The 6403-nt window shown below is 36.0% G+C and overlaps 1 long non-coding RNA gene across 1 annotated transcript; it reads right to left on the bottom strand.

Annotated features, from left to right (window-relative positions):
• Nucleotides 1–408: 408 nt before the first annotated feature.
• On the bottom strand, nucleotides 409–1880 carry LOC133881708 (uncharacterized). The gene is made up of 3 exons (XR_009902580.1): nucleotides 1844–1880; nucleotides 1182–1223; nucleotides 409–523 (listed from the first exon to the last, which is right to left on the bottom strand). It is a non-coding gene; the product is annotated as an uncharacterized LOC133881708 (long non-coding RNA).
• Between the last annotated feature and the right edge of the window lie 4523 nt (nucleotides 1881–6403).

Below are 6403 nucleotides of genomic sequence, written 5' to 3'. Positions count from 1 at the left end.
CTAAATTTTATTAAAAACATAAAGAAAATAGAAGAATTTACAAAAGAGAAAATTGCATGAGAACAAAAGCCAAAGATGCTATGTACAAAGAGGCTCACGCCTCCACTGTAACGCCCGGCTTTTACAAAAAGCGTAAGTGAAAATTTTTCGATTTCCACGTAACGTTACTAACTCATCAGAGTTATAAATTGGCAGCGGAATATATATGAATATAGCACAAACTTAGGAATTGAGTAACACTTCAGAGCTTCCACTGAAATACCTCAAGATAGATATAATAAGTAAGTCAGCATAATTATACAAAGTAGTAGTAGTCATGCCTCACAGGGCATAAGTAGTCATACAAGCCAAACATCTGAGGTTTAATGACTACATAACTGCAGAATCATAAATATTGTCTTTAAACTAAGTTGATGAACTATAACATAGTAGTTCCCAAAAAGGGAGGCGGTCTAGCCTCAAATACTAGTGTCAGGATCCACCTAAGTGTCTGGATAGTCCTGATATTCTTCTTCTTCATAACCTGATTTGACACATAATACAGAAAGAAGACAACAACACAAAACACTAAAGTGAGTCCACTGTTTTCAATAATATGATGATTACTGATTTACTTAACAATATACGATGCAATGATATGATGTAATGACATTTTATATGCACAGTCTTATTCATTTTCTTCTTGCACTCCTCTCATACCAGGGCCATTAAATCCCTGTTCGTTTAAGCGGCTAATTATTGGAGCACAGACTCCCTTACCATGTTTTTTTAACTTTTCCGCACTAGTAGTCAAAGTAGCATACTTAGTACATTGGTCATCCCGACAACCAAGTACATTGACCATCCCGACAGTCAATTAAGTAGCCATAACTTGCCTAGCACATTGACCATCCCAACAGTCAACTTGTACTTATTATTGTTTTTCGCACTAGTAGTCAAAGTAGTATACTTAGTACATTGGTCATCCCGACAACCAAGTACATTGACCATCCCGACAGTCAATTAAGTAGCCATAACTTGCCTAGCACATTGACCATCCCAACAGTCAACTTGTTATTAACCTTGCATCAGAATTATTAACAGTATGCAATATACTATTCCTATGCATATAATTAAATAAAGCAGAAATCACAATATTAAAGAAAACAACCACATGATCCTCAGTGAGTAAGAATACTCACAGTTATTTCCCGCTTCGGAAAGTGTTTACAGATAAATATTCACTGCAATAATTTAATACAAACAATAGTGAATTAATATAATTCACTGACAATGCATTTTAAAGTTATTCCCATTTTAACCTTTAAACCTTATTGTAATCTCTAACATTATCTAGACCTAGTAACGGCGTATAAATTAGTCTAATTATAATGCTGCGTATTTCATGCAGGCATAATATCATTTTTAATAACTAAAATACCCATAGCATTATAAAAGTTTTATCATTAAAAGCATATATATATATATAATGAGCTTTATAACCTTATTTTATTCTTTATAAAGTCCGGGCAGCATAATGGCATTAATATCAATAATATCTAAAATACTTAAAAATATTTGTGCAGCGTAACGACGTTTTTGTAAAGTAATATATTTTTATTCGGGCTTCATAACGGCGTATTTTTATATTTCAATACTCCGCTTGAAATACCCTGTTTAGAAATACATCTTAAAAACATTAGATTAATAAATAACTCATATAATCAAAAACCTTAAAAACTAAATATCATTTCCTTTTCCTTTCCCTTTTCTTTCTTTTTCTTTTTCTCTTCTTTACTACAAGTAACCGAGAGAGAGAGAATAGAGAGGGAGAGAAAGAGAGAAAGGGAACTAGAGAGATTACCCACAAGAAAGAGAGCTTCCTTGATGCTTCTTCTGATCTTCTTCTACCTTTCTTCTGCTGGACAAACCGAGAGAGAGAGAGAGACAGAATTTGAGAGAGGTTGGGAGAGAGTTTGAGAGAGTTTTGGGAGAGAAATGAGATGTGTGATCAAAGGAAAGGATTGGGCTCCTTTTATAGTGAAATGAACGGCCAAGATTGCTCCAAAACGATCGCATCCAACGGCTGGGGAGAAGATTTGGGAAGATTTGGTATTAAATACCAGATTTTCGAAGATTCGGTGCATGAATCTGTTTTCTGCAGAAAGTCGATCGATCCACTTTTTACACTATAAAATATTCGATCGATCCAATTGAACAGTAGGTCGATCGATCTACTTTTTACACTATAAAATATTCGATCGATCCAATATACTTAGCCAAATTTTCATCCGTTTCAGCACCTATATAACTAAATCGCCCGATTGACTAATTAATCGATCGATCGATTTCGGCTTCTAATAAGGGTTCGATTCTCTAATCGCACGATCGATTTTAAGACATTAAACAATTGCTCGATCGATTCTATAATCGATCGATCGAATTAGACTTAGTTTAATTCTAATCTATTTTAACTCTTATATACTTATATACATATTTCTAATAAATATTTAATCTCTTAAATATTCATACCTATCTTGATGAATATTTATTCCACAAATATTCATATGTATGTTATTCCCATTATTAGGCCTTAAATCGTATTTTAAGATATTTTACTCAATCTCTTAAAATACAGGGTATTACATCCACACCCCTCACTCTTTTTACAAGAGAAAAGCGTGATATTTATAGGCAAGTCCTAGGGTTTTGAGTGCTACTAGGTCAATATATCTCTCAATCTCTATGGCGCCGCACACCTATGATTTCCCTCATTTCTCTCCTTTTTGATTTTTCAGAATTCCTGCAGGTCCTTTTTGGAAAGAGCCCATGTACAATATTTCGGTGTTGCACTAATTGCTGCCCTCCACGTTCACGTGTTCACTGGTCTCGGGCGTGATTCTCTGCTGTTGCTCAGGTAAGGAAAGAATTTGTGCTTCAGCTACTGAGTATGGAAAGAGTCCATGTGTTCGGTGCCTTGCAAATTTGGAGAGAAATCTATCTCGCTGTTATGGAAAGAAAATTGAGTGCTGCCTAGTTTGGAAAGAAGTAATGTGAAGAGCTATTGCAGAAACGTGTGTTCAAGAAAAACGAGCATCCTTCTTTGTGCTGCCAAATCAAGGGAATCAAGTGTGTATCGGGTTGCCAAATCTGGACAGAAGATATTCTCTCAATCTTCCAGAAAACCGTGTGATGCCTTAATATCCTTCTCTTGTGCCGCACGGACAGATTATATCACTCGGTGTTGCCTTTCCTTTGAGAGATGTGTGCTGCTTTAAGGAGACCGTGTGTTGCTCTCTTGTGGAAAGAATTCAAGCGTGCATCACTCTTGCCCTTACATGATTTCTTTGCTGCCAGGTGTCATGTTTGGAAAGAATTGAATCTTTCGTTGCTTTACAGGAGACCAAAAACATGTCTTGGCAATGAATTGCATGGCTGCAGGTTCAACATTAATGCACTTAATGCACTCCACGTCCATGTACAAAAAAGTATATATATATATAGATGGTCCATGAGTTTCGGCCTCTTCCCATAAAACTTGTGTCTTTGGTTCCTAACATATATGCTTTCCAAACTTCTGCCGCACATGGTCTTTTATTGGACAAAATATTATTTTCTCTAAATTTGCAATTCCACATAAAAATTGTCATTTTTTTCTCAATGGACTGCAAAACACTCAAACACAAAAACTAAACAAAAACATTAAAAAATAACAAAGCTAAAGGCTTAGTGAATGCAAATTAAGGAGTCTAAATACACAATATTTGGCACTCATCAAATACCCCTAAACTTACATTTTGCTAGTCCCTTAGCAAAACAAAATAAAAAATAAAATCAAAGCAATAAACATAAATTCGCTTTCGTGGGAGGGACGATTGAATTTAGCATATGTAACAAGCCTTTTAAACCCCTAGGACTCCCTAGAGGACGAGTGAAGTCTAGTGAGGGTTTGTTAGAAATGATACCCACAAACATTGAAACAATATGTTGTCAACAAGAAAGAATTTTTACACAAACCATGGTTCATACGTCATTAGCATGCTTAAAAAGACAAATACCATCATCAATATCAACAAGGGATGCAACATCAAATTACTCATAAATGGACAATTAAGACATCACCTGTTCTCAAAAGTGTAGAGTGGAATTAACGTACAACCATGAGGTTTCATTTTAATCTCAAAGATAAGTACCTCAAAAATCATTGGAATCCCTATCAAATGAAATAACCAAGGCAAGATATTATTTTATTTTATTTATAGTTTTTTTTTTTGTAGGTTGTGCAATGTCTGACTCCCTTAAGCTTTCTAATTGACCCATGTAACGAGTGTTGGGCCAGTGACTCCCAAACCAAATGGTCTTAGGGTACTAAATGTAACAACATCCCTAAGGGGTTAATTACTCAAGTCAAAAAGGCTACGAAGCCAAACTAGCCATACAATTAACCAAATTGAAATTCTCACATTTTGACGCGAACACTCAATGCTTTGTGAGGCAAAAGGCCCGGTTACTCAGTGAAAAACTCAAAATGATCTTATTCTCTCTTTTTTTTCTTTTTCTTTTTTTTTAATAAATGTAAATATATCTTGCAAGCCAAGGTTATTTATCAATAGGTCATCCAACAATTCTCAAAATACATAATGATTAAGCAAAAATTCATACCCCACAGATTGCATGCTAATGTGCTCATGATAATTTAACTCAAACAAGTGAAGTCTTACTAGCCCAAAAATAAGTCAAAAGACTCAGATTCCTAATGACATGATGTGTTCAAATCTTTAACCAAGCCAATGAAATGCAAACCACAGTTACGGTTTAACTCAAACTTGACAACAATTTTTTTTTTTGTTTTATTTTTTTTTTTTTTGCAAAATTTTAAGAACAAAAAGACAACTAAAAATAACCAAACAAACAGACGAAGTGTTTTTTCCATACCCCCAAACTTGAATTACACATTGTCCTCAATGTGTAATGTAGAAATACGTTACCAGAAGGGAAGGAATAGCTGCGGTGTGAAAAAGGTCAGGGATTCCCCCAAACTTAAACACCAAACACCTGTCAACAAAACTAACAACAACATTTTCTCATAAAAACAAACATCAAAAAGTTAATTGCTGTTAGAAACGAAAATAAAATAACAAGAAATAAAATGAAAAATGAAAGAAATCAACTATACAGAAAGTAAAAGGGAAAAGAAAATTTACAGTGCCTTCCCCGATCACGTGGATGTCCAACCAATCTTTTCCACCCTTTCTTCTTTAAAATTTGATACCCCTCTGGGAGCCTGTGTCGCCTTCTTAGGTGGCCAACTTGCTTGCTTCGAAGGATCTTCTTAGGACGATGATTCCTAGATTTTTGATCTTGTATGCATCGATCCTTAAGGCTTTTAGCAAAAGATGGCTTTTGGAGACATTAAAGAACTGAAGCTTGGGGCTCATGAAATGTCTCAAGAGGGATTGTGATGAAGGAATGGGCTTCAGTACTCATTTCCTTGACATTGGTCATATGTGGATTTGGCAGGGGCTCTGTGTGCTCAAGGTGCTCAATATATTCCAAGTGCTCTCATTTCTCTTCCTTCTTAGCTGCTGATGAAGATGTGTTGGGGAATGATATCTCAGTGGTTTCCCCACTCTCAGGTCGTATCTCGGGAGTGGAATCCAATAAAGCCTCATCTTGCTTAGGTACAAAGTCAAGGTCAAATTCGAATTGAGCAGAGCTCTCTTCAAAAGGATCTTCCAGACTTGGCTCATTAACAATCTTTTCAAAAACTACCTCATTCTCAAGTGTGGTGGTGGCTTTGACATGCTCATAATGAAGATTGTTGGAGTCACCCTCATCAATCATGTAGTGCCTGTCAGCCATCAACTGATCCTGAAGCTCTTCTTCCTCCATTCTGTTTAGCTCAGCAACTAGATGATTAAGTTGTCCTTCCAACCTTTGAATCGCTGAAGTATTGGCCATAGTGGCATCTTCGATCTCTCGAATGGCTGAGCTATCAACCATGGTGACATTCTTAATTTCTTGCATGGTTTGGCTAGTGTTCTCCATAAATTCCTTCAGCGTGTCCTCCAATGATGACTCTGGTTGTAGAACTTGAATTGTAGATTGGCCAGTTATCTCCATAAATTCCTTCAGTGTATCTTCCAACGATTTTTGAGGAAGGGGATCATATGATGAAGGATTGAGGACTTGGTTTTCGAACTGCAGATATTCAGAATGATGCAATTCTTGAAATTGGGGAGCACAATTTCTCATGGCTTGAGATTGCCACGAGAAATCAGAATGGTTGCTCCTGTCCGAGTTGTAAAAATTAGAATTTGAATCGAACCCCGGGCTGGAGAAATTTGTGTTCATTTGCTCATATGAAAAATTATGGAATTGTCCCCAAGATGGACAATTACTAGCACAATGATGAGGATCAGAG

This window comes from Alnus glutinosa, chromosome 11, assembly GCF_958979055.1.
Source record: "Alnus glutinosa chromosome 11, dhAlnGlut1.1, whole genome shotgun sequence".
In the NCBI taxonomy this organism is placed as follows: domain Eukaryota; kingdom Viridiplantae; phylum Streptophyta; class Magnoliopsida; order Fagales; family Betulaceae; genus Alnus; species Alnus glutinosa.
The sequence above is the reverse complement of the archived record's forward strand: the minus strand, read 5'-3'. Positions and strand labels throughout refer to the sequence as shown.